General features: G+C 43.8%; 1 pseudogene across 1 annotated transcript in view; it reads left to right on the top strand.

The window, feature by feature from the left end:
• Positions 1–14,955, top strand: part of LOC306886729 (usherin-like) — a 249,435-nt pseudogene that overhangs the window by 31,107 nt on the left and 203,373 nt on the right. The window contains exons 11-12 of the transcript in view: positions 7,377–7,563; positions 10,738–11,371. The product of the transcript in view is annotated as an usherin-like (transcript). The remainder of the gene's footprint in view (positions 1–7,376; positions 7,564–10,737; positions 11,372–14,955) is intronic.

The raw sequence follows: 14,955 nt of genomic DNA on the forward strand, positions 1-14,955 counted from the left end.
CTTCAGGAACTCGAGCTGCGTCAGGAGACGCTTTGGGGAACGCCTACAGCGTAACCGGCTCTGAATACCAATGAAATCTGTCCAACGGATGGGAGGGACTTCATGGGCGAGGTGACGTAATGACCAGCTGGTATAAAAACACGTGCGGTGCAACCGGCGTCAGCTTTCTGTCATTCAGCTAAGCACTCTGTGTCTTGTAAGTCCTATTTACTGTTGTCTGTCCGTTTTGCAAATGTCTAAGAGGCTTTGTAAAACAAAGTTTGGGGGAGTGAGGTGCAATACAGGCTGTGTGTGGCTCCGTGCAAACGTTATATGTGTGCGGAGGATACACACAGCTTGTGTGTGCTTTGCTTGGGAGCGAGGCACGCGGAGGCAGCCCTCGAGGGGGCTGACTGTCCGCACTGCGAGGGTTTTCCTCTGCGTGTGCTTCGCTCCCGAAAGGCCCTCTTTTCAGGAGAGGGTTCTTTCAATGGCGTTCCCCACGGAGCGGGTCCCGCTTTCGCTGAGGTGGAGCAGAGACAGCGCTTGTGGGGTTCGCAACGGGATCTTGCAGAGGGATCGGAGACGAGCAAGTCTCTATCTCCATCCTTACCTGCTGGATCCCGTGACCGCTCCCCGAGTCCGGAAGCACGCCTGGCGGTTACTTCCCCTCGGGCAGCGGCCGCAGCGCTTCTCTTGTCTTCCTCTGAGGAGGTTGACATGGGAGGCGCCGAACACGTCGCACCCCCTCTTTCACCCCAGTATGAGGAGCTTGTGGAGGTGATCACTCGTGCTGTTGCCAAGTTGAGACTCGACTGGCCGGCCGAGTGTTCGGTGGAACCGCGGAGAGGCAAGCTGGATGAGCGTTTCCTGCGGTTTCAGACTTCACCTCCACATCGGAGCCTGCCGTTTTTCCCCGACCTCCACACTGAGGTGTCGAGGTCGTGGGGAGAACCTTTTTCGGCCCACCTCTTCGCCCCCTCGTCTGGCTTCTATAGCAATGTGACGGGGGCGAGGGAGCGCAGTTATGGGGCCATGCCGCATGTGGAGCAGATGCTTGCGGGCTATCTGTCTCCTGACGCGGCATCGTCCCTGAAGGCTCCGACCTTGCCCACCAAGCCGCTGCGCACATCGTCAGCGCTGGTGGGCAAGGGGTACGCAGCAGCAGGTCACGCTGGGTCATGTCTGCACACCATGGCGGTGTTGCAGGCATACCAAGCGGACCTGCTCAAGGAGTTGGATGAGGGCGAGGGAATTTCTGCGGAGGACATTTTTGAGCTCCGCAGAACCGCTGATTTGTCTCTCCGCGCCACCAAGGAGACCGCCCGTGCCATTGGGTGGTCTATGGCAGCCCTGGTGGCGGCGGAGAGGCACCTGTTGTTGACCCTGTCGGATATTAAAGAACGCAACAGGGTCTTCCTCCTGAACGCCCCGCTGTCGCCTTCCGGCCTGTTTGGTGACGCCGTTGACTCGGTTGTCGGCAGGCGGCGGCGTTCCAGCGGTTTCTCCCTCACCGCTCTCAGGGCTGCTGGGTAAGAGCAGCCCCTGCCGCGTGCTGGCTCCTCGCACAGGGAGGCGCAAAAGGAGAGCGTGGCCACCCATGCGCCTCCTCGTAAGAGGGGTGGAAAGAAGGGTGCGCTGCCGAGGACCTCTCAGCCTAAGCAGGATCTGCGGACCGTGCTTCAGGCGAGGAGGTCTTCGGCCAAGAAGCCCTGATGGTGGTGGACCAGGGCTTATGAGGGTAGCCCCCGCTGGGGTAGAGCGACGATCGCTGCAGCACACAGTGGTCGTCGCCCCCCAGCGCCCTCAGGAGATTGTTCTGCCAACCCTGCCACCTACGGTGCTTCAGGGTGCAGCGATCTCCAGCGAGCACACATCTCAGTCTCTTGCACCCGGTATCGTAGCGAAGCTGAGATGCTCGCTACCCCTTCAATTGCCTCTGATTACACCAGAGGCCAGTCTCGAGAGACTGGTTCCCTTAGTAGACTATTTCGCAGTGTGGAAACTACTGCCAAATGTGTCTCGATGGGTCCTGCGCACTGTAGAAAGAGGCTACAGAATCCAGTTCGGTTCTCGTCCGCCTCAGTTCAACGGGGTGATTTCCACGTTAGTGGGCCCCGAGCAGGCTCTGGTAATGGAACAGGAGGTACATACTCTCTTAAGGAAGGAGGCCATCGAGGTGGTTCCTCCTCACGAGAGAGAGTCCGGGTTCTACAGCCGGTACTTCATAGTTCCAAAAAAGGATGGAGGGTTGCGTCCCATTTTGGATCTGTGGTGTCTGAACCACTCAGTCAGCAGACTGAAGTTCAAGATGCTCACGCTCAGGCAGGTCACGTCCCAAATCAGGTCCGAGGACTGGTTTGTAGCGATCGATCTAAAAGACTCATACTTCCACGTCTCCATCCTTCCCTCTCACAGGAAGTTCCTGAGGTTTGCTTTCAGGGGCAAAGCTTACCAATATTGGGTACTTCCCTTCGGCCTAGCACTCTCACCCCGCACTTTCACGAAGTGTGTGGATGCCGCGTTAGCCCCGCTGCGGCTACGGGGCGTCCGCATACTCAATTATATCGACGATTGGTTGATTCTCGCTCATTCAGAGCAGAGGGCGGCTCAACATCGAGATGTTGTTCTCGCCCACATGAAAGTGTTGGGGTTAAGACTAAACGCCAAGAAGAGTGTGCTTTCTCCAGTACAGAGAACCACTTATCTTGGTGTAGTGTGGGATTCGACCACGATGCAGGCAGGTATGTCTCCTGCTCGGATCGAGTCAATCCTCACGGAAGTCAGGAGAGTGAGAGAAGGCCAGTCACTCACTGTCAAGCAGTTTCAGAGACTGCTGGGTCTGATGGTGGCTGCGTCCAATGTGTTACCTATTGGCCTGCTGTACATGAGACCCCTACAGTGGTGGCTCAAGACCAAGGGGTTCTCCCCGAGGGGAAACCTGCTTCGCATGATCAAGGTCACGTGGCGGTGCCTACGTGCCTTGGACATGTGGAGACAACCTTGGTTCTTGTCCCAGGGCCTGGTGTTGGGAGCTCCTTGTCGCCGCATAACGTAGCGACGGACGCATCCCTCACCGGTTGGGGAGCTGGATGCCATGGTACAGACGTGGCCAAGGCTTTGTCTGTAAGCCTTTCCCCCGATCGCTCTGCTCCCCGGAGTTCTGGAGAGAGTGCGCTGGGACGGACTTCGGCTGCTATTAGTAGCCCCATTCTGGCTGGGCCGAGTAAGGTTCTCGGACCTGATTTCCCTCCTCGACGGCTCTCCATGGGAGATTCCAGTCAGGAGGGATCTCCTCTCACAGGCAGGAGGCACCATTGTGCACCCCCGCCCGGAGTTGTGGAAGCTGTGGGTGTAGCCCCTAAGGGGGCACAGCTCATAGCTGCCGGTCTCCCAACTGAGGTTGTTGAGACCATTTTCCAATCCAGAGCTCCCTCTACGAGGAAACTGTACGCCCTGAAGTGGAGTCTCTTCACTTCATGGTGCGGAGATCGCCAGCTCGACCCAGTTAACTGCCCGGTTGGTACAGTGCTGGAGTTCCTGCAGGCTCGACTCTCCGCAGGGTTAGCCTACTCCACCTTGAAGGTCTATGTGGCGGCAATCTCTGCTTACCGCACCCCTCTTGGTGGGGCAGACAACCCCTAGTTACACATTTCCTCTGTGGTGCACTGAGGCTAAGGCCTCCGGTACGGTCCCGGGTCCCCCCCTGGGACTTGGCTGTGGTGTTGAACGCTCTCTGTAGGCCTCTCTTCGAGCCTATTAAGGAGATCTCAGATCGCCATCTCACCCTGAAGACCGTGTTTCTTCTGGCGATCACTTCTCTGAAGAGAGTTGGGGACTTGCAGGCCCTTTCTGTGGCCCCTACCCATTTGGACATTTTGTGCCTGGCATGGCCAAAGCCTTTCTATACCCTCGCGCAGGGTATGTCCCCAAGGTACCTTCTGTCACACCACAGCCTGTCATGCTGCAGGCCTCTAGTCCTCCTCCCTTTCGGGAGCCCGACCAGCTGAGGCTAAATCGTATGTGTCCAGTGCGAGCACTGGACGTATACGTCCACAGAGCTGCCTTGTGGAGGAAGGCGGACCAACTGCTTATTTGCTTTGGTCCCCCTAAGAGAGGTTTTCCTGCGTTCAAGCAAACCCTCAGTCGGTGCATTGTGGATGCCATTCATTTGGCCTATGAGTCCTCTGATCTCCCCTCTCCCATGGGAGTCAGGGCTCATTCCACTAGGAGTGTGGCGGCCTCCAAGGCCTTTCTCGCAGGTGTCCCTATCCAGGACATCTGCAACGCTGCGGGTTGGTCCACGCCTCTGACCTTTGTCAGATTTTATGGCCTGGACATGCGAGCCACTCCAGGTTCTTCCGTTCTCTTGCCCTAGCTGTGCTCCGTATGGATACACACAGGGCAGGGATTTGGAAGTCTGGTGCTGTGGGTATCTCGTTCCCCAAAGCGTCTCCTGACGCAGCTCGAATTCCTGAAGAGAAAGGAAGGAACGAGACGCTGCGTCGTGAGGCCACACTGCCGGCATCCCTGCCAGCGCTTGCTTCATTCTAGAAGCTGACGCCGGTTGCACCGCACGTGCTTTTATACCAGCTGGTCATTACGTCACCTCGCCCGTGACGTCCCTCCCATCCGTTGGACAGATGTCATTGGTATTCAGAGCCGGTTACGCTGTAGGCGTTCCCCAAAGCGTCTCCTGACACAGCGTCTCGTTCCTTCGAGAAACTGGGGTTACATACGTAACCTAAGACGGTTTCTCAGACCACATTGCTAAAACTGCCCGGTCCTGCAGATTTACATTATACAATATTAAGAAGATCAGGCCCTTTCTCTCGGAACATGCAACACAACTCCTTGTTCATGCTCTTGTTCTGTCCAGACTTGACTATTGCAATGCTCTCTTGGCAGGTCTTCCAGCCAATTCTATTAAACCTCAACAATTAATCCAAAATGCTGCTGCAAGATTAATCTTTAATGAGCCGAAATGAACGCACGTCACGCCTCTGTTCATCAATTTGCACTGGCTACCAATAGCTGCTCGCATTAAATTCAAGGCATTAATGTTTGCCTACAGAACCACCACTGGCTCTGCACCCCTTTACCTAAATTCCTTACTTCAGACTTATGTTCCCTCTAGAAGCTTGCGTTCTTCAATTGAACGACGCATTATTGTGCCATCCCAAAGACACAAAAACACTTTCACAGACTTTTTCACTAACTGTTCCCATCTGGTGGAATGACCTGCCCAACTCAATCCAAGCAGCCGAATCCTTACCCATCTTCAAGAAACGGCTAAATACTCATCTGTTCCATCTTTACTTGACACTCTAACTCTAGCACTCTCTATTCTAATTTAATTTTATCTATATGTCTTTTTATTTGAAAAAAAAAAAAAATAATAATAATAATTATCTGTACTGTGTTAGGCTAACCAAGACTTGTAATAGCGCTTGCACGTTGTTGCTCTTTTGTTGGTTTTGATTGCTTCTTATGCCCTCATTTGTAAGTCGCTTTGGATAAAAGTGTCTGCTAAATGACTAAATAAATAAATAAATAAAAATACATTCATCCACAAAAATGTATGCATTTCCCATAAATAAAAACCCATAGAAAGCAAAGCATATAATGAAACCCCATAATTCACCACGTTTATCTAGTGCTCTTTGCATTTTTGTATATTAAATATTTTGATTAATTTAACAATCATTTCTACAACAGTTAAGATTACTTAAAGCTCATTTTTAACACTATGCATATTTTTTTTGCCTCTGGTATATATCTGATATTTGAGACTTAAGACACACTGCATATGCAAAGGAAGACATCTGAGGCTTTGATCCCCGGCTTTGTGACGGACCTGAGAATTGTAGATTCAGATAACGATATTGGCCAGTCCCTCTCGAGAGGTTTGCATTGATGTATTGGCTGAGGACTTTAGTATTCACAACAGCATTTATCAGAGGTTTGATCAGTAGGGAGTATGTAAAAGTATCGTCATGAGAGCCTCTTTCAGGAGAATTCTCCCCCACCTTTTCCTTTATCTTAGCATCATGAAAGCCATTTTGGAGGAACAGATCCATGTCAATAGATATACTGGATGACAAATTCAGAATCAATGGCTGGGTCAGCCCCATGTTAGATTGTTACCTTATTTAAATTATCAGAATGATTATTTCCTCACATATGGTAATGACTTTACACTGTTAGTTGGGCCATTTCTGTTTGGTGCTGGGTGGGGATTGAGTATTCTCAGCTCATGGTAGGAATTTGTGTAGCTTATGTCTAGTTTTATTTTATTATTATTCTAGATGATTCAATATTTAAGAGTACTTTTATGATTCATATATATTTTTCATTTTCCAACAAGTAATGCTGAAATAGTTAATTTCAGTAAATATTATATTAACTCTGTTGTGTAATAGATAAAACCCCCCTCAAATATTCCAGTAGTCTTTAAATTGAGGAAAAAAATTAAAATAATAATAATAGTAATAACATTTAGTTAGACTAAATGGAATATTTGCTCTTTTTTAATGTACTACTACTACTTCAGCTATTATATTATATTATATTATACCAAAATGCGGGTTAAAATCATTTATTAGTAGTATATTACGTCACACTGCAGGATTTTTCCAAGAGTCAACTTTTCAAAAGTGTTGTTTTTTTTACTTTTGTATCAGCACTTAAAGGAATAGTTCACCTAAAAATGAAAAGTCTGTCATCATTTACTCTCTCTCAAGTTGTTCTAAACCTGTATGAATTTTTTGAGTTGAATATCAAAGAAGATATTTTTAAGAATGTTGGTAACCAAACAGTTGCTGGTAGCCATTGACTTCTACAGTAAGGAAAAATACCATATCATAGGGAGCAGAAGAAATTGTTCAGTGTTCATCAGAAAGGGGGGGGGGATAACTTGTACAGGTTTGGAACATCTTGAGGGTAAGTAAACGATGACAAAATATTATATTTTTGGGTTTCTCCCTTTAAGTCATTTGAGCCATCTTTCTTTTCACAAAGTTTTGACATATATAACTTTACCACAAGGATCATGGTAGCTATTCATGTCAGTAGTATCAAATGTTCCCTCTTTTCATCAAAACAACAGCTGGCACTTTCAATCCATTCCAAAGAAGAGAGCCATTTTGTTAACCCACATGACCCTCTGCACAATGGCAGCTTTTGAGCTCAGGTGTTGTGACCTCTTCCCCCCTATCCCAAACCACTCCGTTCTCTGTAATGGAGATAAAAAGCATCCCAGCAGCCCAGTGGGAATCGTCGGGGTGGGGGGTAGAGACAGAGCAGAGCTGCCCATCCATGACTTACACACGTTCACACTGGCCTGCTCAACTTGACTAATTGGAGCCTGGTCATGTGACGCTCTCCTTCCTCCGCAGATCGGGGGGCAGTGTAAGTGCAAGCGACATGTGTCTGGCAGACAGTGCAATCAGTGCCAACACGGATTCTACAAGCTGCAGTCGGCACTGGCTGACGGCTGCCACGCCTGTAACTGCAATACCGCCGGGACCGTGCAGCCAGATATTACCTGTCACCAGGACTGCCAGTGCAAGGCAAACGTAATCGGTGCGTATTAAGCAGCATTGCACCCTCCATTGCTCTTTCGCTCTCCTCTCCCATCCTTCTCTTCCTTACTCTCCAACTTCTTTTTTCTGTCTCTCAACCTTTCTCTCTGTTTCCCTCTGTTAATTCCCACAAAATTGATAAGCTGTACAGGGCAAAAAATAAACAGATAAACAGATATATGGGTATGGCTGGATTCAAAATTTAGTACTGTCTCTATGTAAATAAACTAATAAATAATATATGATGTAACAGCCGTGATGTTCATTTTGATCAACATTAGGATTTTATCTTAAAATTTATAATAATGTAAAGGAACCTTGCTTTTAACTTCTTTTATAGGAATAGTTCACCCCAAAATGAAATTTTGTCGTCATTTACTCACCCTCATGTCGTTCCATACCTGTATGAGTTGTTCTTATGTTGAACATAAAAGAAGATATTTTGAAGAACCAAATAGTTGTTGGTCCCTATTGACTTCCATAGTAGGGGGACAAAAATACTGTTGAGGTCAGTGGGGACCATCAGCTGTTTGATTTCCAGCATTCTTCAAAATGTCTTCTTTTGTGTTCAACATAAGAAAGAAACTCATGCAGGTTTGGAACAACATGAGGGTGAGTAAATGATGAACTGTTCCTTAAAGTTTATTACTAATGTTTCTTAATCTAATTCATTTTAAATGGCCCTGAGGTAGGACAAACTTTTAAAAAAAATATCCATGTTGTCTTTCAGTAAGTTTTAAATTAAATATATTGCCAAATTATTTTGACAGTGGTTTATATGCAGCCTTTTTTTAATAAGAAATGATTAATTTTCTACTTGTTTGCACTTTTTAATTTCTGAAATGAAAACATATGAAGCACACAATGATCACTCTGCTCTGCTGCATATGTAAACGGCATGATTAAATTGTTTACCATCAGGCTCTTTTTTTTGGCAAAGCCCTGGTTTTCTGTGTGTTTTTTTTTCTTCACAAATTTATTGTGAGCAGCAGCCAAAAGGATTTTTCTTCCAGCTTTTCCAGGCATTCCAGGTCCTTTGCGATAAATCTGTTCCATTTTTTCTTCTTCTTTGTACCTTTGAAACGTTTTCTTATGAAATGCAAAATAATGTTACTTAGAAGATCATGTGTATTGCAAAGCCAGGATATCAAGGGCCACCTCATTTTAATTTTGTAATTCAATGCCAAGTTGATTATAATAAACTGCCCCTGTCTTCCTTATTTTTCACGCTTCTTACAAGACCTGCTTCTTTGTTTGTAGTTCCCACAGGTATTTTTCAGAAATTAGATTTGATTAAGGCAATTTATTACCTCCAGCGCGTTTGAGGCCAGCCGCAGCTTCATAAGGACAAAATTTATCAAGCGTCCAAAGTACTCTGCGTACACAATGTGCTTTGAAATGTTGATGTATGAGAATATTATGCAGAAAAGCATTACTGATAAAATGTGGGCTACGCTGGTACACGTCCCACTCCATGGGTGTACCAGTGGGCAGTCAAATGCACATATATAAAATCATACTGGTTAAAACCAAATACGCTTCATTTGAACAAAAATAATATCTTAAGCTTAAAGATTTACTTGCTTATTTTTACCTGCACTTTGTTGTTAGATTTAGTAATTAATTTCTTATTATATTCACAGTTGGGTGGCACGCAGTTACCGTAGCGTTTTGAGAGTTACACAAATTTTCCAACATCCACAAGTCATGCACACAATGACAAATTGCGGCACCTTTGGCGTGATATTATTGGGGTATGCATCTGTGTCACATTGTGCATTTAACATAATGTTGTAATGAGGTTTAACTGCGGGTAGAGAGCAATATATTAATATCTAAATTCATTAAAGTGGAGCCGTGTAGCGGAATACACAGCAGTGGAGGAGAGTGGAGTTCTCAGTACTTATGGCTGTAAACGGTTTGCCCTGTAGGCTCTGCTCAGCAACATTAGGAATAGATTACCTGTCAGGAATATGTATGGCGTATTCAAATAAGCACCGCACACATTTTAAAAAACTTGATATGATTTGATTCCACGTAGACCACTTTTTAGGGTATCCAAATGAGCTGTAATTCTTTTTTAGCCTCATAGTTATTTTTACTTTTTTCCCTTCTATTGCCTTTCTTGGGTCTCTTAATTTATTTATTTTCCTTTAGAGAAATTAAGTGTTATGCCCGAGGTGAGTCATTCATCATTGGGAAAGGGGCTCACTTAATGATGACATTACCAATTTCGTTATTTATTCCTTGTGTAATATTTCACTGATTTATTTATTTATTTGCTATGTACTTCAGTGAAATGTAGGTTATGATGTAAAGGCCAAGACCAAATAATTTCAGATGTTGAGGTTGGTGGTTTGTGGATGGTAAGGCAAATTTGAATAACTTTAGTTGAACAAAGATAAATGATAAATGCTGCAATCTGCAAAAAGAAAACAGGTCCACAGTTTCTAGGGTCCACATAAATTGACTTGCACATTTTCACATCACGTTTTCTTTTGGAAATGGAAGTTTGTTTCCACCTCAGACTGGAAAAAAGGTAAATGTGGACTTTTTAATTATTATAGTGAAATTGAGTAAATCTCTAAATATAATTTGAAATTTGCATTTACACTTAAATTATTTTTGCAAAAAATAGTTGAAGGAATAAATGAAATTGAACACTGGTAGTAATAATCAAGAAAATGCTAAATCATTGGCTATGGGCACAGCTCTTATTTTCTTAAAATTTAAAGATTTAAAGTTACTATTTTTGTTCTATAAATTTAACAAAGCTTCTTTTAAATTTTTCTAGGTAGCCCCTGAAACCTGCTTAAAGGAATAGTTCACCAAAAATTGTGTCATCATTTACTCACCTTCATGTCGTTCCAATCCTGTATAAGTTTCTTTCTTATGTTGAACACACAAGAGCCAAACAATTGTTGGCCCCTATTGACTTTCATAGTTGAGAAAGAAATACTTTTGAAGTCAATGGGGACCATCAACTGTTTGATTACCTGCATTCTTCAAAATATCTTCTTTTATGTTCAACATAAGAAATAAATTCTTACAGGTTTGGAACGATATGAGGGTGAGTAAATGATGACAAAAATTTTGGGTGAACTATTCCTTTATGTAACTCCTAGGGTCCTGGTAGAGAATAGCACTGATAGTGGTCTCCTCTTTTTATACTTAGGTCTAACTTGTGACCGTTGTAACTACGGCTTCAAATTCCTCAATCGCACAGTTTCCCTGTGGCTGCGACCCACGGGGTTCTCTACACCAGTTCTGTAATCCTTTCACCGGCCAATGCGAGGGCAAAGATGGCGTACAAGGCCTCCTCTGTGACACCTGCATCCCTCACTTCTACAGTCTGAACGGCAGTGGAGTCTGCCTGCCCTGCGATTGCAGTCCAAATGGATCTGTTTCTGGTACCTCCTGTGATGCGGTAACAGGACAGTGTAAGTGCAAACCTCACACAGAGTGCCGGCGGTGTGACGTATGCTGGGATGAATATCACAATCTGGACGGCAGAAACTCTTTGGGCTGTCTGCCTTGCCAGTGTGAGCTCAGAGGCACGGTGAATGGCTCAGATATTTGCGACAAGACCACGGGCCAATGCATGTGTAAAAACAACGTAGAGGGACTGCGGTGTAATCGATGCTCCTCTCACACCTACAACCAGAGTTCTGTCAATGCCACGCATGGATGTCAACCATGTCACTGTGACCACAGGGGCACTGTGCCTGCAACCGTGTGCGACCCTGTTAGCGGTCAAGGCGTCTGCCTGCCCACGCGCTACGGTCGAGACTGTGGAACCTGTAAACCAGGTTGGTGCTTTGAGTCTGATTTGAATATATCTTACCATGTGTGTATTTACAAGGTAGATGGTGTATTTTCTAAGCTCATTATACTGTGTTGGCAATGCCAGTGAAGTCATCCCTTTTGTTGTTTACCTTGATTCCTAGCCATTGCACATCGCATTTGAAGTATCTGCGTAAACATCTTTTGAATTACAAAGCACTCTCTTCTTTTTCTTAACTAATGACTCCCTCGAATTTTGTTCTTGGCTCTGCAAGCTGCTGCATTGTTTTGTTATTCCTTTTTCCCTAGATTGTGCCTGGGAATTGAGTGTGTTTGGCAGTCACTTTGGCCGATGGCGTTTAGCTAGCATAGCTACAGGCCATTCCTCATGTACCCTCAATCAACCCCCTCATTGGCTGTTGGGCCAGCGCTGGCCACATGACTCAAGTGCTCTTCAGGGGGTGGAAATGTTTCCACTTCCCTTATTCTTTGCAGCATAGTAAGTGCTAGAAGTGCACTGCCAGGGGCTCAAGAGTCAGTGTGGCTAGAACAGCTGTACCAGTTGGTCCCTTTGTCTTCATAATGAAGATGTTTACTGTAAAACCAACTTGCACTTTTACATGCCAAGCACAGTCTTCCAATTCCAAAAAGCTACTCCTCCTTTAGAGTACTGTGAAGACATATAGTCCCTATAGTAATATTTGGATAGTTGATCCTATTCTAATACTGTATTGTCCATTAAAAAAGTTGAACACAACTTTTAAACCCTGCTGATAAAACAACATAAAACAGCTTAGAGACCACGTGATTTAAATTGGAAATTTTGTGCATATTAGTCTGTGTATAGCTTGAGGTCTTCTACTGTATATGGTAGTGCAATTTAATTCAAATTAAAATAATTCCTAGTATAAGGAATGTGTTTTTTTTATAATTTTTTTTATTCATTTAAAATCTAGGTATGATCAAGTTGTTTACTAGGTGCTGTTTAGGGTATACAAGACTCAGACATAGTTATTTATTAAAAGGTGAACCACCACCATTATGCCTTCCATGTCAACTACAATCACTCTAAAAAAAATAAATATTGGACTGGAGTGTTTTTAACATAATTAGACAACTATTTTATTCAGAGATATGTTTAACTGGTGTATTTAAAAAGTATCACCTGAATGTATTTTAGATTTTTTGACTTTTGTTCTTTTTTCCGTTTTCGCCATTGGTTCTGACATGGCGATCATAAAGACATAGATACATAAATACAGGACAATTGAGTGCTGCAGGGATGACAGATTTTTGTAGGCCAATGCAGTAGTTTGCATTACCCTGCATGGTTTCCTCAACAAAAAGTCAGTATGATTTTTCTATTGGCTTTTGGATTTTTGTTGGAAATAACTGACTATCAAACGCTTATGATTCTTACATGATTTGTTCATCAAGACGATCTTTACATTGACACAACTTTTATGAATTTTGATGTCTAAATACAATTACTGGAAGTAGAACGCTAAAGTTAGGCTATAAATGAATTACACCACGGCCACATGACTTCAACATCACTACCACTAAGCATCAAACAACTCTTTTAAACTTTATTTAAAATCTAAAAGTTGGAAAGTATGAGTTAAATCGCCAGCAACCTCTGTAGCCCTTGTGGGTATTACTAATGGTTTTATATTGTAGAATAAAATGTGAAAATATCTTCAGATTCTGTTAACCCAAGACCTTATTTCAGGCATTATAACCAAAAACCTGTTGACTTCAGGAAAATAAAAGCAAAAATGGGTTTTAGGACTCTATGTCCCACATACACTTCCTATTTCAACATGGAATTTGTCAACAGAAATTGACATATGCATTTGTAATTAAGTTGCAGTTTAAATGTAATATTGTACTAACACTACAGTTAAAACGGTAATCAAATATTTTACATGTTTTATTTTAGTCAACATCAAATTAAGTTTACTTCTTTAAAGCTAAACAAAATATTAATAAAACAATGATTTAAAAAGTACTTTACAGTACAACTTTAAATTTTATATATTACAAAGTGCATTTTTTAAGTGTGTGAAAGTATGAAAGTGTACTGCCTTTAGGTACACTTAAGTGGACTTTTATTTCATTATAGTAATAGTAAATTATATACTTTTAAGATCTGAAGTACACTGCAAGTGCATATTCGGTACAACTAAGCACACTTCTTTTTCAAAGTTAGCCATGATGGGTAACCAGTCAAACCAGGATGAATGCCCAAAACCATGCTTCCCAACATCCACCAATGAGCCTATGCATATGATACGAGGACGCTAAGCTCGCATGATAACCAGACAAGGATGTACGGCCGGCCCTCCCCTAGCTTGTACCCCTCCACACATGATGAAATAATGCAGCGGTACCTGCTGCTCACCAGAGCCTCGGCCGCCAATGCCGGCACATAAAGCATGTGTACGGAGAGTGGGGCTGGCAGAAGCAAATTGAAAGCACAGGGAGCGGGGGGAGATCCATTTGGAGGAGGGTGGGGGGACTGATGACTGTGTTTCTGCAGGCCCTCCCCCAGCTCCCCTCACAGAGCCACTCTGTCGTATTTCACCCGGGGGGAAGCAGCCTGTGATTGAAACATCTCAAACTCAGCGCCCCCTGTCTGATTGATGCGTGCAGGAGTCAGGCCCTTGAGATTCAACTCATACTTTATTCTTAAGAAGATATAGATGGAAAGTGGACCAGGACAATCAGCGAACATTTCATCCAAAAATGAATACCTGCTTGACTTTTCTGTGAAAGCCAAAAGGAGATTATAGGCAGAATATCTGAACAGGTGTTTTTCTCACAACAAGACGATAATAATGTACTGTACTTATTCCTTTAAAGGGACAGTTCACCCAAACATGATATTTCTGTCATCATTTACTCACCCTCATATTGTTCCAAAACGGTATGACTTTCTTCTGTAGAACTATGGAACTGCTGAAAAGAAAGGGAAGCTGTAGGGAGAGAGTGCCTTTTACTTTGAACACTATTTTTACCCCCTGTTTTTGGTTCAGTTAAGGAGTTGAGGGAAGCATTATGTTGTTTATTTCTTTTTTTTCTTTTGGAGCCTGTGAGGTAAGTTAGATGCTCCTAAAATTAGTTAGTATTGTTTTGTTTGTTATTTTAGGCCATGCTCTCTCCTGAGCCATTGCTCCCTATCTCCTTATGTTACATGTCTTGTATTGAGCTTTTCTCTTTTTTTTGTGAATAAATCTAATTATATATCTGAATTGGCGTTGTCTTCACTCTGGGACAGAGGACTGAAGTGTGTTCCTGCGGCCTCTTTTTACCTTTTTATAATTTTTTTTTTTTAAATTGTTACTTCACCTCACAATCCCCTAGACAGAAGGGGGGGGGGGGGGGGGGGGGGGGGGTAACAATAGGTCAAAATTATTTATTTTTCTTTTATGCCAAAAATAATTTGGATATTAAGTAAAGATCATGTTCCATGAAGAAATTTTGTCATGCCGTAAATATCAAACCTTAATTTTTGATTAGTAATATGCATTGCTAAGAGCTTAATTGGGATAACTTGCAATTCTCAATATTCTAATATATATATATACACAGTGGTGTGAAAAAGTGT

The sequence above is a fragment of the Barbus barbus genome, assembly GCF_936440315.1.
Source record: "Barbus barbus genome assembly, chromosome: 20".
NCBI lineage: Eukaryota > Metazoa > Chordata > Actinopteri > Cypriniformes > Cyprinidae > Barbus > Barbus barbus.